The sequence below is a fragment of the Euprymna scolopes genome, chromosome 20, assembly GCF_053919585.1.
Source record: "Euprymna scolopes isolate OS-2025 chromosome 20, ASM5391958v1, whole genome shotgun sequence".
Lineage (NCBI taxonomy): Eukaryota > Metazoa > Mollusca > Cephalopoda > Sepiida > Sepiolidae > Euprymna > Euprymna scolopes.
Genome location: NC_136501.1, coordinates 72,431,226 through 72,454,614, shown reverse-complemented (window position 1 = coordinate 72,454,614; position 23,389 = coordinate 72,431,226).

Genomic DNA, 23,389 nt, shown 5'->3' with positions numbered 1-23,389 from the left:
ACAGGCAACAAAAATCTGATTGACAAATTTAGCGTAATAAACTTTTTTTTTAAATGTAATTTTCACCCCAAAAAAGACATCGTTCCACTTTGAAATAGGGGGCTACTATTTGCAGGGATATTATGAATGGAGATAGGTAGGCCGATGTATGTTCACATTACACTTGAACTTCTGCATGTCAGTACAGTTGGAAAAGTAGAATCCCGGAAGGGAGTTCCAAAGTCTAGTAGTTCTGGGGAAGAATTTAGTGGAGTAGAAACCTCTCTTACACCTATGACTCTCTACTGTGAAGGGGTAGGATTAGCTGCTTGTCGTGTTTGTCAGGGGCATTAACGTCGAGTGGCTACAAGTGCTTGTACTTCTTCAGAGCATTCACCATTAAAGTACTTGTAGAACAGACAGACGGATGCAACACTTCGTCGATGGTGCAGATGCTGAAGTCTAAATGACAATACAGGGCCTATCAGGTTGGCGACTCTCTTTTGAACTCTGTCCAAGGGTGAGAGACACGTAGCAGAAGCACCAGCCCAAATGTGACAATAATACTCCACACATGGGCGAATGGTGGCCTCATAGAGGTAGAAGCGTAAGTAGTTCTCAAGCACGGTAGAGAGAGCGCACCTTCTTCGTAGGAGTATTACCAATGCTCTCAATATATTTATTCCAGTTCATGTTCCCCGTGAACGTTAAGTCGATAGGTTTAAAGGAAGTACTTTCAGCTAATGTGATATTGTCCCTCGCTATTGGCGGTAGAGGACGTTCTTAGCTTAGACTTGGCAGCATTGAATGTGACCATCTATTTTTGTCCCCATTCCACTACGGATTGGAGGTTTTCCTCCAGTATTTCTGCCATTTCCTTAGATATTAGTTCATTTGTTTTCCCCTCGTGCCTGGTGTCATCAGCAAATATACCCATCTCAGAAACAACTTTATCAGCGAGGTTATTTATGAATATTAGAAAGAATATTTCTGATATTCAGAAATTACCTCCCTGATAAAATTGACCCCGAGGTACTCCTGCATTAATATCATATTGTTTAGATTTACGAACATCTAGGACAACCTTGATTTCTCTCTTACTGAAGAAGGATTTAATTACATTATGTACTCTTACAGTGATACCATATGGTCTACTTTTCCTTAGAAGAGCATCATAACATACCCTCTCAAAAGCAATGGCTACCGCTCTATCCTCCCCTGTTTGTCCAGTGAACGGTATATAAGTTAAGAGATTACAATAAGAATATTTGCCGTGGATCAGTCTTGCCTTGACCATATTCATTGCCGGTAAGTATTTTAGTAGCTGTAAGGTGATGGACTAAAGCTTGATTAATTTAGGACTCAAATATTTTGGCGAAAAGCGGGAGGAGGATAACGATACTATAATTTAATGTGCCGGTTCTTTCGCAAGTATTCTTGAAAACCGGTACAACAGAAGAAGTTTTCGAGCAATCTGGAAAGCAATATTCGTTAACGCATTTGTTGTAAATTCTGAAGAGAAGGGAAGCAACCTCAGCGGAGCATTTTTAATAGCACAGCCGGGATCAAATCGGGTCCACATCCTTTGGAGGCGGGTCTAGATTTTTATGATACCATCTCCTCAGAAGGAGTGATTCTCAGATCATCTAGTGTGGCGTCTGTCTGTAAAAGAACGTCAGGGAGGGAGTGGTTTGCCGGGTTCAATATAGATTTTGAGGGAAACCGACTGGCAAGCATGTTAGCCTTCTCGGTTGCCGTGCAAACAACCTTATGATTTTTTGATAGTGGTGGAATCGTGTACTGCCCATTATTTACTACACTGTTGTTGATTTTCCAAATGTCACGGGTTCCTAATTTCTGTGCTTCGATGCATCTTCTGGTGGTTTCAGTTTATTCTTGCTTAGCTGTTGCTAGTTCTCTCTTACAATTACTTCTAGCTTGTATATTCTTCTGTCGGTTTGAGCTGGACTTATGTTGGTTAAATCTGCGGTACGCATGCTGTCTTTGAGCAATGCCGTCTGCACACGTAGAAGTAACCCATAGGGAGAATGTATAATTAAATTACGATTTCCAAATTACACGTGACAAATTAAGTAAAATACAATTTTAATTGACAATATTACAGAAAAATGTACATTATAAGTTTTTAGATTTATTCATATTATGGTTAATAAATTTAATTATTTACATTCTTTGGAATAATATGTTAACACATACTAGACCTAGATAAGATCCGACATTACAACAGCGTTTGGAACTGAAGAATCTTTATATCCAAAATCTAGGAGGATCATAAAAAAAATGTATCATATTTTTTAATTGAAACAGTTGAACATCTACGAGGACGTGAGTTACATAATAACTGCGCATGATGCACTTTTACAAAGACGTTACGCAAACGCCTCTGCTTCTGACGCACTGATATCATGTTTTTTTTATTTTTAGATTTTCACACCATGAAACGTTGAGACCCTTAATGCATGAAAGTGGTCATCATAAAAATGCAACATTGCATCCACCATTACCCAATCGGGCGGAATGAAAAATATAAGACAGAATAGACATTTTTGCTGATGACACTACCATCTATGGTAGCACATCTAAGACAGTAAACGACCAAGTTCTCTCCGATTCTCTCTCCTCTGATCTTGATCACGTTGTACAATGGGGAAAGGAGTGGCTGGTTACTTTTAATGCATCTAAAACCTAGCTTCTATCTTTACATCATCAACGTTCTGATCCCCATCTGGCATTAATTGAAATGAATGGCTCTCGTCTTGGGGAGGCCTCAAGTTTTGACAGGCTTCTGGGCTTGACCTTTACTCCTGGTCTTAAATGGAATACGTACATCAATTCTGTTGCTAAGACCGCTGGAAAAATGGTCTGATCCTTCTATCGATCCAGTAGATATCTCACTGCTGATGCAATTCTCTATCTATATAAGAGCCAGATACGTCCAAGGATAGAGTACTGTTGCCACATATGGGCAGGAGCTGCTAGAAAAGACTTGTCCTGCCTTGATAGAGTTCAAAATAGACTTCGGGGCTTGGTGGGAGATGTCCTTTTCTCTTCACTGCAACCTCTGTCTCACAGAAGAGATGTTGCGCGTTTGTCTCTGCTTTATCGTTATTTTCATGGAAAGTGTTCGACTGAGCTTCAATCTATGGTCCCCCCTCGCCAAACTTTCACAAGAAACACAAGACTAGCTGAAAACATTATCAATAATTTTCCCCACTCTTTATCTGTACCTAAACCTAAACATAGATTCCATGATCAAAGTTTCTTCCTTAGAACTGCACGCCTGTGGAATTGTCTTCCGTTTTCCTGCTTTCCAGCTTTCTATAATATGGTTGTCTTCAAGTCCAACGTGGACAAGTTTCTGATGAGCCGTTCCACTTAGGTTGACAAATTTACCGAACTTCCATTACTATCGATTACTATATTGTCCTTTTGACTACTCTACACTCTTTAACTCTTATCCTTGAGTGGCCTATCGGCCTTGATAAGTGGTGACGTATATGTAAAAAAAATCTCCTTCATATATATATATATACATATATATATATATATATAATATATATATATATATATATATATATATATATATATATATATGCGTGTGTGCGCGCGTGTATGTATACATGTATTACATATAAACATATTGGAACAATTGGGACTTTTTTTTCTAAACAAAAGTGCATAAACGGAAATTTCAAAATCAAGCGTAGCATTAGATGTTCGAGTTAGTCGTGAAAGACACGCAAATTTATGATATAACTTATTTATTACTGGCTGTGAAATATATTTTAATCAGGTGACTGAGCCATCTACTTAGCTATTATTTTGGATGTATAGGCGCACGTTGTTCTTTTTCTGAAATAAAAATGAATTTCCCATCACAAAAAGCACTTACCTGACGGATAGATCTCAAAACAAAGTCTGTCTAAAGCATCCGAGCACATATGAAACTAAAATCTATAAAAATAATTTCGCTCTAAATTTCTATTCCTTTCTCTACATTCTGTCGTCCAAATCTATCTGCCCTAAAAGTAATCATTCATGACACCTCAACGTTTCTTGGAAGAGGTTCGTCTTAAATCGTCTTCTTGATCATTACAACATCAATATGGCGTTCTAATCTCATTTTCTCTTACTGAACGCACCTATTCAAAAAGCAGAATTCGTTTTACTGTTAAGTAAAAACCTTAAATCTCCACGTTTGAAGCAATCTTTGCTATTTCTAGAATTACTTTAAATCGTTCATCAATATAGTTGCACCTTTTGCCTTTACAATGTGAATTTAGATTTATCTGACCCCAAAGTATGCTTTTCGTTTATATCCAGAAAGAAATAAAATTAAAGGCAGAAATCAGAAAGTTATCGTAGCTTTAATTAGACGAAATTTTTCGAACTACAAATTATTATTTTTATATTTTCAAATTTCTGTTAGTTTCATTTTTTGGTCATTGTTTCGAATGTGTGAAAGAAAAAAGTTAGAAAAAGGGGGTAAATCTAATAAAAATCGATAGGGGGGTGATATCCCTTTCATCGTCGAAATTTTAAGGCTGTACGGTATTTGTTTTTTTTTTCTCCAATTATAGACGCCAAAATGTTTCTAAATTCTAGGCTTGATTTGCTTAGTAATCTTTCTCGTTTTAGTATACATCTTGCCTCGTTGAGTTGCCTGACCCTCCCCCTTTGATCCTTGTGAATTATGTTGACTTCCTTCTACAAAGGGAAGACCGTTGCTATTTTCTTATATATCTGATCAGCTAGTTCCGACTTTACAACTTCTCTCGCGTATGTGGAAAAATATACAATTTAAGACTGGACGCCCCCTAAAGGTAATGCTAGAAGAAGACCGTACATTCGTAACACGGAGAGAGGTGAAAAATTCGAGACTAGCCCATAACATATGGGAAGAAAAAAGATTAAAATATCCCTTTGTGGAATAAGGTCAAAATAATTGGCAGGGAGGCAAGATGGGCATAAACGCGACTCAAGAATGCAATATTAAAAAAAAAAAAAAAACAGAAAATGGAAAATTACCTAGTAGACCACGAATGGAATTATTAAAATTTGGGAGGCTCTTTTCATTAGAAAAAAAAATATTGTACATTCTTAAAATAATGGTGACGAAAGGGAGATAATCCCCCTGTTTATCATTATTATAATTGTCTCCCATTTATTCAACATCTTCGAAACAATGGGGCGAAAACTAAAGATTGGTTCACAGAAATACGAAAATATCTACGGATCCAGTAACTTTTGGCATTTCTATTTTAAACAGCAATCTACATGACTGATAGAAGTCGAAAGAACACTAGCTACAAGTTTTCACTAATAGGATTAAAGATGAGAATAATAACCCGCTCAATACAAGTAATATAAACAAAAAGTCCTCATTTGGAAAACTCAAAATTTTACAAACAACTACATATATATTTATCGAAGTATATTGAACTAACTATAGATCTAATTTGTGGAATGTTTCAGATGTGTTTGAAGTTTATAAAATTTAGTTTGGAAAAAAATCAACATTAGTCACGACACATAGTAAAATAGTAAAACATCTAAAAGTATCAATAATTTTCGATTATTTAATTGATTAATACACTAACTAATCATGACTAGATTATTGATAATTGTCACTCTTTCATTTATATCGGCTGCTTTCCTCCAAGCAAACTGTGGTGTTCGTCTCAAAAGCATTCACATACTATTCAAACACCACTATCTAATTCATATCTATCTTATAACATTGATTTTTCTACATGTGACATTGGTAATAACGACCTACTTTTACTATATAAATATATTAAAATGAAGGTCTAAATAGATTTAGTAATGGATATGCGAATGACTTAAGAAGTTTAACTAATTAACATATTGCTTTGAAAAACAAGCGAATATAAATTATTCATGTTTTTATAATTAGTTCATAGATCTCTGATTCCCTGTAACCAGTAAGCTTAATACAATCCATGCATTGGTTCTACATCAGAATTATTGCAGTAAATGTATGGGTGCACACATTCAAACAAAAGTATGCATGTAAATATATATATATATATATATATATATATATATATATATATATATATATGACAGTGTTTCTGTGTGTGCGAAATGCTTCTACCATACTTACTGCTGAATATTTTTCTATACCGTAGAATATTGATATATAGAGTATTTGAACATCGAGAAATTGTAGACTGTAAACAAATTACTTAAAGGTCAAAATTTTTAAACTACTAAGTTACGCTTGGCAGTAGTAAATCTATTAACGTCTGTGCATACGAACGTATACATTTTAGCATGAATTCAATTATTTTTTAGATTCGTTATTCATCTGGCAATAAATTTCATATAAACGACTAAGGCTTGGACGCTGAATATTTGGTTTCGATTCTAGCTGAGGCCACTAAAGTTTTTTTTTTCTTTTTAATTTGTAAACCATTACTATATGTGTTGAGAACAATATAAAATCAATAAATATTTGCATCATAATAATTAATAAGTTATATGCATGGATTAAGATATCGTGAACAAGCGTTTTTTTTTTAATATGAGGCTACGCCGGGAATCGGGACAGCCTGCTAACAGAAACACACACCAATACTAATATATATATATATATATATATATATATATATATATATATATATATATATATATATATATACAATATAATATAAACAATGATTAATAAAACATGTTAAAAGACATCTTGAAAAAGAGTTAACACATATTAAATTTAAAAAAGGAAACACAAGATATATATATATATATATATATAATTACATATATATATATATATATATATATGTATTTTATTTAATCACAAAAAATTATATAAGAAAATATAATGGCATGCGTAAATTTTCAGTATTTACTTTAACAGTGCTCAATACATAAGTAGAGGTAGGCAGTAAGTTATGAAATCCCTGTCGAAGTAAATACTGAATATCGACGCATGACATAGATCATTGCCATATATATAGTCACATATATATGTGAGTTCTTTTGTGTTGTATATATATATATATATATATATATATATATATATATATATATATATACTAGCTGTACCCGGCCACGCGTTGCTGTGGTCAGTTTGTTAAAATGGAACACATGTGAAAGTAGAGAAAAGTTTGATTCTTTTTTTCAAGAGAATGTACATATTATTTATTTTTTTTTGAAAGATGTTAAGAAACTAAACAGAAAAATACTCCCTTCATTATTTATGCAAAAAAATAAATAAAATGTTGATTTAGTGTTTTAATATGCTTATAAATTACGATAAAACTTGCTGAGTATGCACTGTTTTACGGTTGTTGTAAAAATGGAACGGAAACTTAAATTTCGCTTCATTTTAATCTTTCTTAATTTTTTAATTGTGCCCCCCAAACGAATATAATCGAAACAGTAACATTCAACAATTGCACTTTATGTATATAATACACAAAATGGGTGTTTGTATTACTGTACACATAGATTCGAAAAAGTTGTCAAAAACAAATATATAACAAATAAATGTTATCAAAGGCAAGATCAGTTACTTTTCTGCCAAACTGGATATATTTTTGTGTTTTTATTCAATGTAACATATTTATTCAGCTCGAAAAACATACAGTGTTTACTGATGTATTCGAAAATTCAAGATGGCGTCTCACACCCTCTTTAACACCGTAAGTATGGAAAATGTGTTATAAATAAAAACTATACAAGACACTATTAAAAACCCGCCGAATATATGTCAACATATGTCACGGTAACATATATTGAGCGAGTTTTTAACAGTATTTTATCGGTTTTTTTTTATTTATAACATCTTTCCCACACTTACCGTGTTAAAGAGAGAATCATACGCCATCTTGAATGTTCCAATACATCGGTAAACACTGTATGGTTTTCGAGCTGAATAAACATGTTACATTGAAAAAAACACGAAAAATATATCCAGTTTGGTAGAAAAGTAACTTATCTTGCCTTTGATAACATTTATTTGTTATATATTTCTTTTTGGACAACTTTTTTCGAATCTATGTGTACAATAATACAAACCCCACAAAATATTTATTAAAAAAAACATTAAAAATAATGTTAATAACGAAAGGGAAATAATTCCATTTTTAAACGAAAAAGTCAGTTTACCTAACTTACTGTATATTAATGCTATTTTTTTATGCAAGAAAAAAAAAATAAAGGGTAAATATCCAGATACGCTACTACAGAACACCGACCACTCTAATTTGTTTTTTTATAGGTAATTGAGGTCGCTGACAACGAATCTGATAGTCAAACTTGGGGCAAATGTACCGTTTGCATGGTATTTACCCCTGAACCCACGAACTTCTTTCCACCATTTTGCAGCATCCGTTTATGCTACGCGCATGCACGCTGTAGCATAAACGACGGCTTCACCAAGCAAACTATGTTGAGGGGAGGGGATTTTTTTTCCAGAACATAGAATTTTCTAATTTTCAAAAATACATTATAGCGCTTTTTGGGTGGAAAATTTAAAATTTGCTGAAAAAGAATTAAAACAGGAAAAGGAAAGCACACCAAGTTGGAGTAGGGGGTAATTTATCTGGGTTTTTTTTTTACCTGGAACATCGAATCTTCAAATTTTCCGTAAGTAACGCACCGACAATTACCAATTAGAACACCATTTAACATTTTCCGAAGATTTTACTTTGTACATTGGGGGCGCGAGCGGGGGGGGGGGGAGCGGATGTGATGTTGGCGCACGCGCGCCCAAACATCACACACCCCCAAACAAATTAGAGTGGTCGGTGTTCTCTAGTAGCGTATCTGGATATTTACAAAAAAAATATTTATGTTAGGCTATAAATTCCTAAACTCATTTCACCTTAAATGATTTAGGTGACTGAAATAGGAATCTAATTGAATCTTTAATTTCCTGAATAGTATCCGATAATTCATTTTTCTTCGAGTTATATCGAATACATTAATACGGACTTTAGGGGCTTTTTTCGTAATGTTACTGTAAAAATTATTTTTTTATTGTTACAAATAACGATGCTTTAAAAAAAAGCAAAACTAAATTGTTGCTTTTTTATTTACTACTGAACACCATAACTTTAGTAAATGTATTTTTTGTTTAAACAAAATAAAACGTTTTCACCAAGAGTTAAGTAAAAATAATTAGTTCATTATATTCTGCGATCATTATTTGAAAAATACTGTAATTTTCATTAAAATTCGTTAATCTCCTGATTTTTGGTGAATTTTTAAGTAAAGGGAGGAATCAAAATGTGTATACACTTTGAGCGTCGGCATTCATTTTTCGACCACGTGTGGTTAATTTAAATTAAAGTTCAATCACATGGTTACATTATCAATAAACCCATTGGAGATTTACCGATATTGTAAACACATTCTGTTTACATTAAGCCTGTGGTGTTTTTTAGTGATGCAATGTTGTCAACTGAGATTAAAAAAAAAAACGCGAGATCAGGAGAAAGAAATGTCCAGAAAATCGCTAGCCAGTTTGGCAGAAAAGTAACTTTGATAACATTTATTTGTTATATATTTGTTTTTTGACAACTTTTTCGAATCTGTCTACAGTAATACAAACCCGTGTACAGTAATACAAACCTCTTCAGGGAGATTGGAATGCCCCCCCACCTAAAATGTACTTGGAAAAATCGATTTTATAGTGAGATTTAAGAATGGTTAGTCGAAAAAAAAGGCGAAAAACATAACAAATAATCAATAAAAAAATGTTACCAAAGGCAATAAATGCTACTTTTTTTTACTTACATGAATGAGTTTATTTTATGTTTTAAAGTATTTTCAAGCAATCTAATGCGAGTGTCTGGGTGCCAAATACCTCCAGATTTTCTAGAATTTCCCGCTAGATTGTAAACGAAATGTCCAGATCTAGCAGGAAAACCGCTAAATTGTAACACTGGTCACGTGACAGGAAGCGGTAATAAATAATTGTCCCAAAATAAAAAAATAGCCTCTCGGTGAAAAGAAATCCACCTATTTATCATAGAAAAATTAAGTATAATGTTATAATTAAAAAGGAATATAGAAAAACACACATGGATATAGTAAACATATTATACCAAAACGTGGAAGCCATCTGCCCAGTGTTTTTTTTAGACAATTAACTCCGAACGAACCAAAATTTACATTATATATATATATATATATATATATATATATATATATATATATATATATATTAAGTAATGTGATTTATAATTTAAAAATTAAAAAAAAAATTTTTAATTTAAAAATCAAATTTTAATTAAATTAAAAATCAGTTTCAATTAAATGTAATAATAAATTAATAATGTAATAATAAATGTAATAATAAATTAAATTTATATATATATATATAAATATATATATATATATACACATATAAATATATATATACATATATATATATACATATATACACACATGTGTATATATATATATATATATATATATATATATGTATATATATATATATACATATATATATATATATATATATATATAGGGAGAGAGAAAAAACAGATGGGGAGAGAAACAGCCAGATACAGACAGACAGACGAAAGTGTACCAGCGAATGTGGTGGAAAAAAACTGAGTGAGATCGAACACTAAAGAGGGTAATTTTTAACATAATAACACGAAATGGGCATACTTTATAATTATATATTAATCATCCAGTGCTTAAGCCAGGAGTAAAATAAGCTATGAGAATGCGTTTATGAGATAGGGTTTTTAAGAATGCGCCTTTGTGCTCGGCAAAAAGCGATAATTTTCTAATTATATGGAAGCAATAATGTAGAAATATTAAATCTGTAATTTATTCCATGCACGTTACCAATTTAGTAAATCAATTGTTAATTTAGATCAGAAATTCCATATAGCAGACAATGTATACGTATAAAAATTGGGAAAATTATTAGAACATTATATTTTACAGAGAAGATGAAGACAACTTTGTGAATATAGGAACGATTAAACTTATATTGTATATTGAAAATTATATCTGGTTTTGTACGAACTAATTTATGACAAATATATCCCATGTAATACACACTTCGATTAGTTAATTGCAATAGCTATGTAGACATACAAAACGGCTTCTGTTTATATGAATGTATCATTTAATGTAAAAAGTTTACTAATAATGTACTACATTTATGTTAATAAGCATGTTGCCGATAATATATATGAAACATTTATAAAGATCCTTATTTCTAAAGATTATACTGCACAAGAAAATATAGAAATATAATATTCTCTAATCTCAAATAAATGCACCCCTAGTATATTAAAATTTCAAAAAAATAATATGCACACGTTACCTTTCGATTTGCCTTGCATATATATTCATTAATTTAGGAATATATCCTACCCACAGAATTATATCAATACAATGTAGACCTATACAATTGTCGCCTGGAAAAGTTATGTTGATTAAATTTCCGTCTGTTTTTTTTACACAGTGATCACCACTTATCAAGGCCCGGAAGCCACTCAGGGATAAGGGTTATTGCAAGTACATTACGTTAGTGAGGAGATTTGCTGAAATGTTTACTTTAGGGGGCGGTTCATTAGGAATTTGTTAACGTTGGACTTGAAGACATCCAAGTTGTAGTCCGGAGGGAAGCAGGCAGACGGAACAGAGTTCCACAGGCGTGCAGTTCTAAGAAAGAAGCTTTGTTCATGGAATCTGGGTTTTGATTTAGGCACAGATATAGAGTGGGGGAAATTTTTCACAGTGGATTCAGCTAGACGGGTGTTTTTCGTAAAAGATTGGCGAGGGGGGACCAGAGATTGGAGTTCAGACGAGCATCTGCCATGGAAATAACGATAAAACAAGGACAGGCTCGCAACGTCTCTTCTGTGGGAGAGAGGTTGCAGGGTAGAGAAAAGGGCATCCCCCAGTAAGCCACGAAGTCTATTTTGTACTCTGTCAAGGCAGGATAGGCTGTTTTTAGCAGCTCCTGCCCAGATATGGCAACAGTATTCCATCCTTGGACGTACTTGGCTTTTATATAGATAGAGAATTGCATCCGTAGTGAGATATCTTCTGGAGCGGTAGAAGGACCCCACCATCTTTCCAGCGACCATGGCAACAGACTTGATGTACGTGTTCCATTTCAGATCAGGAGTAAAGGTCAAACCCAGAAGCTTGTCAAAACACGGGGCCTCACTCAGACGAGTGCCATCCATCACAATTGATGTCAGATGGGGATCAGAGCGTTGATGATGTAAGGATAGCAGTTTGGTTTTGGATGCATTAAAGGTAACCAGCCACCTCTTCCCCCACTGAACCACGCGCTCGAGATCAGAGGAGAGAGAATCAGAGAGAACTTTGTCATTTACAGCGTTTGATGTGTTGCCGTAGATGGTCGTGTCATCAGCATAGATGTCAACGAATGATTTAAGTATGTGTTTAGGGAGGTCATTGATGTAGATCAGGAAGAGAGTTGGGCCCAGGATTGACCCCTGAGGGACTCCAGCATTTATATTGCAGGCCTCCGATTTTTGTCCATCTACCACTACTCTTATGAGCCTATCGGAGAGAAATGATTTAATGATTGAGAAAACATTTCCAGTTATACCGTAGCTGGAAATCTTGTGAAGTAGACCCTTATGCCATACCTTGTCGAAGGCTTTTGATATGTCAAGAGCAATTGCCCTAGAAAGGAAGCCTTTGTCAAGAGATTCACTAATCCTGTGGGATATAACCGTCAGCACATCTGCGGTAGATCTTGCAGAGCGGAAACCATATTGTGTGTCACTAAGAAGGTTATTCCTGCTCAGGTGGGTAACTATTTCTCTATTTAATATGGATTCCAGCAACTTACTCATAACACACAGGAGACTTATTGGTCTGTATTGAGAGGGAGATGACTTATCACCTGAATTCTTTAATACAGGGCAAACTGATGAGGTCTTCCAGGGAGTCGGAAAGCACTTCTCCTTAAGGCAGCGCTTAAATAGGTTCGTAAGTATGGGAGCAAGTTCTGGTTGAAGCTTTTTTAACACTGTAATTGGGATGCCATCAGGGCCAGTTGCTTTACTGGAATCTAGGTTCTTTATTTGCTTGGCGACCTCATGCACGGATAAAACAGTTTTCGTTTTTTCTTGTAAACCATCCATTAGTTGGCAAGCTATGTACGATTAACAAACGCAATAGGAGCCTTCTATCATGTCTGAAAGTGACACAATGTTCATGGGTGAAAGCGGAAATGCTACGCTATACAACTCATGCTCTCTACCGATCCAACTAATGACAAGACCATAGCCAGAAACCTCAAAATGCAACTCCGGACGGTTTAACTTTTGAGGGCAAAGCTCAATGTAGTTTATAGCCAAGGTTATTGTCTTTGGTGCGGTTTCAAGTGAGAGCCACATCATGCCACCTCACATCTTCGACGCTAGTTTTAAAGTTAACAGCAAAGTGCACCTGTATATGTTGAAGTATGTGTTGAGCCCCTGTTGCAATCAGTTTGTTGTTGGCAGACCCTGGGTGTTACAGCAGAACACGGAATCGGCACACAAGTCCAACAGAGTCCCAGACTTTACTTCAGAAGAAGTACTATGGTGTTGTTCCCTTCTCTCATTGTCCCCCTCCTCCGCCGATTTGAACCCGCTTGACTAATTTGCTGGGTCATACGTCGTGAACACCACCAACATGATCTCCCAACAACACTAAAGCCAGCCTGATCAGCGCCATCCGCCAAGTATTCCCGGAGCTCCCAGCAGCACTTGTGAAAAAGTCATGCTCCCAGTTCCAATCCCGTATCGAGGCGGTGATTTAGGCTAAAAGAATCTACATTGACTAGAAGTTAGCTCTATTACGAATTCAAGACACCTGACTTATTTTTTTCTATAAAAATATTAAAAGAAAACTATAGTGTAGCTTTCTTTAGGCAGACAAATGTATCATCTTACATTGTACATACACATGTTTAACTTCAACTACACCAAAGCACACATACATATACATGTATGTGTGTTATAGCTTACCGAACAACTTTTGATATACTGTTATTGGCATGACAAACTACAATTTGCCTTAGGGTCGAGAAGTCATTTACAAAACACCTTCTATTAATTATACATCGATTGAGTAAAGTGTAGACATAGTGATAAGATGCGAAATGTTCAAATGAATAGAATTTAAAAAAGCGCGGAGGTCATATATTACTTTTACTAGATCTTGCATCTGGATATTCTCAGATTGACGCCCACTACTGATAACGAGCAATCTGGTCGAAGAAATACATTTTTCTGCATTAGAATCCGCTCAGGTCCCATAGTTATGGTAAAAATTGATACCGAATATTAATATGCCGTTTATTTTTCTTGGACCAGGCTCTTAACGATATTGTTTTTTTTACTTTTAAATGGCATTTCACAACGTGTTGTATTCGGCTAAATCCATTCTTTATTTTACAAGATTATAATTTTCATACATTGTCCATCATGCGTAAAAAAAAATAGTGATTTGACAGGCAATGGTTTTGAGGTGCTATATTCACACTCATACATAAAGCCATTCTGCTTGAACCATTTCATCCAGGAGGCTATGCGTACTCGATGGACCAAATATTGGAAAGCCTGAGCTTGATGAAAATAGTACACTGGTGGAATGAATAATATTTTTACTTCAGATATCAGATATTTGGTTAAATATTATATAGGGGCGCTAATTATATTAGTAATTACTTGAATGGAGAATGCGCATTAATATTTAAATTTAGTTTAAATTAAATAATTGAGTTAAGCATTCAGAAATTATTTTTGAATCTTGATGAGAACTGTTTTAGGACTATACATAAAACGAGTAAATATATATATATATATATATATATATATATATATATATATATATATATATATATATATATATATATAACGTGTGGGGACACTGAACTAATTGTACATTTATTTTGAACCATCATACTTATAATACATGTTTCTTATTCCGTCTAGAAAAAGGAAATAAGTATACTTGAACTGCCATTTGTTGTGAGGTTGCTAAAAAAATATGTCCCTATATGCAATAAGCCATGCCGAATTTTCGTTTCAACGGCACCATGATTTAGGGAAATATATTAGATTAATGCAGAATCCGTGCGTAAATCCGTGCAATATACCATTTATATTGCCATTTAACGTACGCTTTACGTTTCAACTTAAAATAATATTTTACTCGGAGGCGTAGTGATTGAGTATTTATAACCGTCTTAACGATTTATTCCTAGCATAGATGTTATTTATGAGATCTATGGAATGTTCGAAATAATCACGTATCCTAGTGTCTTTTTTTTAGGTAAGGGCATTTCTCAAAGACTACTCCACGGTATTTTTAATAACCAAATGCCAGTCATGAAAAAAATAACCATTAATATAAAGGGTGGTTATTCATACCTGTATAATAACATTGATATACTAGGTCTCGTTAAATCACACGATTAAAAAAGACTTTGGACCTGATCAGAATAAGATAGGTAAACATTTTGGAATACCAGGTGCTAAACGTCCCTGGATGTTCCGCAGGAATAATAATAAAAAAAACACACAGTAAGGTTTTATCCATCTAGGCGGAGAAATACATGAGATTGGCGACCGCTTGTTTTTCCAATGAACATTCCTCTCTGTGAGAAAGCTACTTAAAACCACCTAGGATAAATGAACCGTTCAGATACCGGAGAATTATAAGGTCCGACTGCTAAGCGAGTTAATGTGTTTATTAAACGTCGTCTTAAATATTTAGGAACAGACCTGTTCACGGATATAAAATTACGCGTAAAAATAAAATAAATATATATTTTCTTAAAATGCGCATTTAATTGAAGTATGTCTAAACAAATAACAACTTATTGATCAAATTATCATGACAAATTAAAAACTATTATACTTCAGAATATATTATAAGGAGATTTACTAAAATATGATTTATTGTATTTTTCTATATTCTCGTACTGATCGTGATAATAAGCCGCTGTAATTTGTTAACAATGCCTCTAACCAATTAGATAAAGTGTGAATAAAGTAAGAAACGCAGAAAAAAGGGTGATAATTCCAACGTCTAAAAGATGGAGGTAAGAAACCAATAAAATTGAAGGTTTTCCGGAATGTAGGCATATACACAATGAGTAGATGGATTTTTTTGCATTTGGACTGAAGCTGGGGTATTTATGTCAATAGCGCAGAAGTGCTAGAAACCTGTCAGCAAAAAAAAAAAAACTCCATCAGAGTACTTGTAACACCCAGACAAGGATGCCGTTTCAAACTAAAATTTACCAGTAAATAGATTACATCTCTTATTCATATATGTAGATGCATGTAAAATAATACGTTTTCATGTTTTATTTTTGGAAGCAGAATATGGCATTATGATTTTATATATGAATATAATCTGTTATGATCTCACGATGTAACTCAGATTAAATAAGCCAAATAGAACCTGACAATATTTTCCTTAAAAAACTAAAAGTGTATAAAAATAGAGAATCGAAGCTTTTGAAAAAAAGACTTGCAAAAGCGTGACTCAATATTTTCACTGTCAACAAAACAACCTTCATTATTTGTTTTGTTCTTTTTACTTGGATTGTTAACACGCAAAACGTGTGTTCCATCGAGGAGACGACAAGTGTCATGTTCACACAGAAGACAATCTAAGACAGTAAACAAAGAATAAAAAACAAAATCCCCAGCACTATATAAAAACCTACATATACTAGTCAAATGTTACTCGGTGGTCATCAATTTAGTTGATTTTCAGTTGTCTGAATCAAGCAAATGTGACTAAAAAAAAAACTCCTTTGAGACCGACGGGAACCAAACGTTTTTAGACCAGTATAACTGATTTCTAAAATAAAAATATACTATGAAATATTAAGGTATTTAAAAGAGTCAAAATGTTGCTATATTTACTGTTCGCCCCATGGCGGGAAAATAGAACTCAAAGTAAAATTATACGAGGGATTGGGCAACAGAAGGTTCCCTAATGATTCACTCCGACAGAGTACCACAACAAGTGTTAAGTGAAAGTTGTATTTTTACTATTCCATAGGGCAACAGGAGATATTTAATTAAGCAAGGAACTCCAGAACGAAATAGCACTTCCTACACACATGCCATCATAGTGTCTAATTTAAATGTGTATAATTCTGGCAAGGGAGGTTCAGTAATGAGACTAGAAAGCTCGTTAATTTTTTTTACGAATTTCCATGCTTAAATAATTTTAGAAAAAATTCATAAAGAAAGATATATATTGATGCCTATAATAATGTAAAAAAATAGTACGAAATCATACATGAAATAGGATTATGTATTACAAAGATCAGACAGATGACTGTTAAAGTCTGTCAAATATATTGACTAAGTAATTTCAAATGTTAAGTATATATATATATATATGTGTGTGTATATAAACATATATATATATATATATATATGGGTGTATATATACATATATATATGGGTGTATATATATACATATATATATATATGGGTGTATATATATATGGGTGTATATATACATATATATATATATACATATGGGCGTATATATACATATATATGGGTGTATATTCATATATATGGGTGTATATATACATATATATGGGTGTATATATACATATATATGGGTGTATATATATGGGTGTATATATACTCATATATATGTGTATATATACATATACACATGTATATGGGTGTGTATATATATGGGTGTATATATACATACATATATATATATATATATATATATATATATATATATATATATATATATATATATATGTATGCATATATATGATCAGGATGCAGCACTGCAAAAATATCTGTGGAATGTATGTAAATCCTAGAAAAATACCAGAATGTATCGGTCTCCATCAAAAATACAGACGACGCAATAATTGATAAAAGGAAAATGAGGAAAACAGAAAGAAAAAGTGACCGCAGATTCAGTTAAGGAAAGTAGATATATTACAAAGAGCGGAAATGCTTAGGGCATTATCTTTGTGCTTGCGAACAAAATAAGATTTTCTTGTTATGATAATTTTTACAAATTCCTTTTCGGTGAGGGTTAAATTAATGATTCAGTGAGGTATTTATATTAAGTGAAATGCTCATTTTGTGTTTTGTCAGCATTAATTTCATTAAAATTATTTATAAAAATTAAATGTTTTTATTCATGTGCTGTTAGCGTGTACAATCGTACATGCTTATTTTAGACAATCTACATATACGTTTTCTTTATGGAAATAGGAATGCATTTATATTTTTTTTTTAAATTAAGATTTTGGATAATTTTATTTCCTATTCATTATTTTAATAATAGGACCCGACATGTAATTGAAACTTCCACATCCTCCTATCTATATACTTTTCACAACGTGAGAGATGATATAATTATTTCCACAATCAAACACGTTGCAAATCATACGAGCCATGAAAAAAAAACTCTAGTCAAATATTGAGTTTCGTCTTAACTTGGGTTTATCAGTATGACATATCTGAATTCCGTACTCCAAACGCTAATTACTTGCAAAAAGACACCAGGCTGGACACAACAAAATCAATCCACTGAGCCATATCAAGCAAAGCTTTGCGATATCCCCCTATGGAATATGCGAAATGCGTCTTTAATAATGGATGTGGTAGTCCAAACATTTAGAATCAAAGCCGCTGTCTCACTCGCTTGAAATATATATATATATATATATATATATATATATATATATATGTATATATGTTTATATATATATATTTCTATATATATTGTTTTATTTCTATATATATTTATATATATATATATATAAATATATTAATATACATATTTATATATTTATATATATATATTTATATATATATATATATTTATATATATTTATATATATATTTATACATATATATTTATATATATATATATTTATATATATATATATATATATTTATATATATTTATATATATATTTATATATATATTTATATATATTTATATATATATATTTATATATATATTTATATATATTTATATATATATTTATATATATATTTATATACATTTATATATTTATATATATATTTATATATATATATATTTATATATATATGTATATATATATATATTTTTATATATATATATATTTATATATTTATATATTTATATATATATGTATATATATATATATTTATATATATATATTTTATATTATAATTATATATATATATTTATATATATATATATTTATATATACATATATTTATATATATATATATATATATGTATATTATATATGTATATTTATATATATATATTTATATAGGTATATTTTTATATATATATATTTATATATATATATATATTTATTTATATAGATATATTTATATATCTATTAATATACATATATATATTTATATATATATTTATATATATATTTATATATATTTATATATATACGTATATTTATATATATATATTTATATATATTTATATATATATATGTGTATATATATATATGTATATATATATATATATATATATATATATATATATATATATATATATATATATATATGCTAGCTGCACCCTGCCAAATTGCGCAATGGAAAAAGTTCTAACATGAGAAAAAGTATGTTTCTTATAGGTTTAATTTTCCATTTTGGATGGGTACACCGTTTTTGTTGTTCCATTTTCTTAGCTGATATAGAGATTTTTCGGGTGTGTTGACTCTTGAATACGTAATATATATTGTCCATGTGAAAAAACAGTCAGTGTGTAACTGTGAGGCCCACAATTGTAAAGATTGTTCCCTGTGCTTTGTTGATGGTTATTGCAAATGACAATAAAATTGGAAAGTTCAATTTCCTAAACTGTAATAGGAATGCATGGAATGAAGATATATTCATCTGTGAAAGTTCCTGTTAAGATTGTTGTTTCTATGATATTGTTTGTTAATTTTTTTTTACTGCAAGCTATGTGCCATTGCAAAGCTTGGATTGGTTTATATTTCACAACATGATAATTAGTACACCAAATTTCAGTTGCAATACATGCGGTGGCATCCCTGGCAAATATAGCTGTTTGATAATTAACCACTTTTTCTGCTTTCGCAACAGTGTCGATGGATTTGTATTTGACTACATCACTTGGAATTTTACACTGAATAATAGCGTTAAGTTCATGGGCATCTTTGTATTGACCTGCAAGAATAGCTCATTCCCTCAGTCAAATGGAATTCTTATAATTTGAATATCTGCAAAAACATTTTAAACTAACAAAGAATTTTGCCCTTAACTCAGATCAGCTGGCACTTTTTCGTACCCAATTTTCCACAAGTGATGAAAATGTTTTTGTGCGGATCGAACAGTCGGCAACTGGACATGCATATTTGGAGTTAAGTTTAATAGCTTCACATGGAACAAAAAAGTAGAGTATTTGATGCAAGCATTTATTTCATCTGCTGGTGTTGATTGAAGAATAACAGGTAACATTTGTCTGAAATCTCCTGCAAGCAATATTACTGCATACCCAAATGGTCTGACATTGACCCGCAAAGCTTGCAACGGATCGACCAAGAGCCTCAAGTTATTTTTGCGTACCATTGTGCATTCATCCTTAACAATAAGTTTGCATTTCTGCAATATTTTTCCCCATATTGGATGTTTTTGAGATGTCGAAGATGAGATTTTTGAAAAATTGAATGTTTTAAAGTAGAATAAACAATTATTCTACTTGGCAAGCAAGGTCGCAGGTATTCCGCATGCAGCAAGGGCTAAGGCTATGTCATTTTGTTACCAAATGGCTGCCAAAATCAATTTCATTAGAAAGGGTTTACCAGTTACTTCTGGTGCTGTGCAAGGTAGCAGTAATTTCCAAATAACTTCTATTCTCACAGTCAGTAAATTAGGTGACTAAAATAGGATTTACCCATGTTTTGACAATGCCTTATTCACTGTAATTAATTTAGGAGACTAAAATAGGATGAGGGATTAGAGATGGGCAGATAGAGAGGAAGATATATAGATAGAAAAGAGAAAGTGAGAGGAAAATAGAGAAAGAGAAGGAGATAGAGAGATAAAGGGATTGACAGATAAACAGAGAGAGGGGGAGAGTTAGAAACAGAGAGGGATGAGACAGAGGAAAGGAGAGAGATAGAGGGTGTTAGAGAAAGCGGCTCAAAGAGAGATGGAGAGGGTGATATAGAGAGAAATATAGATTGAGAGAGGGAAAGGGAGAGATGGATAGAGAGAGATATTAAGAGAGGAAGAGAGAGGGGGAGAGAAACAGAAGGTGAACTACACTTCACCGTTTGTTTCCTCGTTCAGTAGAGAAGAAATCTTTCCAGACTGAGATAATTTAATTGTTTTGTTATTATCCGGAGCACCCCTTTTTTTTTGGGGGGGGGGCTTGATTTTCATCACATTAGAAACCGACCGGGTTATCTGTACTTTCATTTAACAAATTAATAAAAGAAAAACGGGTTTGTATTACTGTACACATAGATTCGAAAAAGTTGTCAGAAAACAAATATATAACAAATAAATGTTATCAAAGGCAAGATAAATTACTTTTCTGCCAAACTGGATATATGTTTTGTGTTTTTATTCAATGTAACATATTTATTCAGCTCGAAAACAATACAGTGTTTACCGATGTATTGGAACATTCAAGATGGCGTCTGATTCTCTCTTTTACACAGTAAGTTTGGGAAAAGGTGTTATAAATTTAAAAAAAAAAACAGATAAAATACTGTTAAAAACTCGCTCAATACATGTTACCGTGACATATGCTGACATATATTCGGCAAGTTTTTAATAGTATTTTGTATAGTTTTTTTTATTTATAACACCTTTTCCCAAATTTACGGTGTCAAAGAGGGTGTCAGGCGCCATCTTGAATTTTTGAATACATCGTTAAACACTGTATGTTTTTCGAGCTGAATAAATATGTTACATTTAATAAAACACAAAAAATATATCCAGTTTGGCAGAAAAGTAACTTATCTTGCCTTTGATAACATTTATTTGTTATATATTTGTTTTTTGACAACTTTTTCGAATCTATGTGTACAGTAATACAAACCCATAAAAAACATTGTAAAATTTGAATTTAACATGAAAATACTATTTTAAAAAATAGCACAATAACATAAGTGCATGTGCCTCTTAAGGTACTCCTGTGGCGTTGAGTTCCATGGCGACCAGCATAATTATTTAATGGTCGCTCCCTTAGCCCCCCCCTAGTCAAGCCTAATGCATGCGCACGTAACATTTTTTTTTATTTACTGACGTTGCCTTAGTAACTCAACGATTTATTGGGTTTGTATTACTGTACACATAGATTCGAAAAAGTTGTCAAAAAACAAATATATAACAAATAAATGTTATCAAAGGCAAGATAAGTTACTTTTCTACCTAACTGGATATAATTTTTGTGTTTTTATTCAATGTAACATATTTATTCAGCTCGAAAAACATACAGTGTTTACCGATGCATTCGAAAATTCAAGATGGCGTCTGATTCCCTCTTTAACACGGTAAGTGTGGGAAAAGATGTTATAAATAAAAAAACAGATAAAATACTGTTAAAAACTCGCTCAATATATGTTACCGTAACAGAGGTTGACATATATTTTGCGGGTTTTTAATAGTATTTTGTATAATTTTTTATTTATACCACCTTTTTCCATACTTACGGTGTTAAAGAGGGTGTGAGCCGCCATCTTGAATTTTCGAATACATCGGTAAACACTGTATGTTTTTCGAGCTGAATAAATATGTTACATTGAATAAAAAAACAAAAAATATATCCAGTTAGGTAGAAATGTAACTTATCTTGCCTTTGATAACATTTATTTTTTATATATTTGTTTTTGGACAACTTTTTCGAATCTATGTGTACAGTAATACAAACCCGAAAATCTAATTAAAAACAAATAATCAGACTTAGCTTGTTATAATAGGTGTGAATTTATTTGCCCTGGTGTATTACACTCGTGGTATTTTTAGTCCGAAAATAAAGAAGCAGAAATCCTTCCCGACTGGTCAAATGTTTTTGGCGATAAGTTGGGATGAAACGATAAATTAATTTTCTTTAGAAAATTCGTTCGTGTAAGGAGCGGCGAAAATAGACTCCTCGAATTTTTTTTTTGTCTTTTTCTTAGGGCTCTCCGAAAACGGTGAATGGTCAATGTCACTGTCAAAATTAGTATCAGGGTAGACACTACAATTGAAATTTACTAATTTTTAAATAAAAAAGTAAAAAAAAAAAGTTAATAAAAAAATTGTTGCTTATTTGCGCATAAAAAAAAAAAACTTTTTTTTTTTTTTAGCTTAAGTCCACCTTGGAATCATTCCCCCAACCTCCAAATCTTAAGAACAGCTTCCGTAATAAACATCACTTT